Here is a 529-nt window from a genome sequence, read left to right as displayed (position 1 = left end):
GCCAGGCTGGGGAGAGCCTCCCCACGGGCCCGGTCCATGCTTCTGAAAGCAGCCAGGCCGGGGAGAGCCTCCCTGGGCCCCGGTGGACCCCTGTCTCCAGCGCCCGGACCCTCGGCTGGCTTGCAGGACGGGGGGCTCCCGCACCCCGGGCCCTGCCGGACGGAGCACGAGCCCCGGGCCCGGTCCCAGCTTCAGACCCCTAGCCAGGCCGGGGAGAGCCTCCCCGGGCCCCGGTGGACACCCTTCCCCAGCGCACGGACCCTCAGCTGGCTTGCGGGACAGGGGGCTCCCGCACCCCGGGACGGAGCCGCACTCTGGGACGGAGCTCCAGCACCGGGCCCAGCTTCCGAACCCTAGCCAGGCCGGGAAGAGCCTCACCGGGCCCCGGTGGACCCCCTTCCCCAGCGCCCGTACCTTCGGCTGGCTTGCAGGACCGGGGGGCTCCCGCACTCTGGGACGGAGCCGCACCCTGGGACGGAGCTCCAGCACCGGGCCCAGCTTCCGGACCCTAGCCAGGCCGGGGAGAGCC

This window comes from Triturus cristatus, chromosome 1_2 (assembly GCF_964204655.1).
Source record: "Triturus cristatus chromosome 1_2, aTriCri1.1, whole genome shotgun sequence".
Classification (NCBI taxonomy): Eukaryota; Metazoa; Chordata; class Amphibia; order Caudata; family Salamandridae; genus Triturus; species Triturus cristatus.
The sequence above is the reverse complement of the archived record's forward strand: the minus strand, read 5'-3'. Positions refer to the sequence as shown.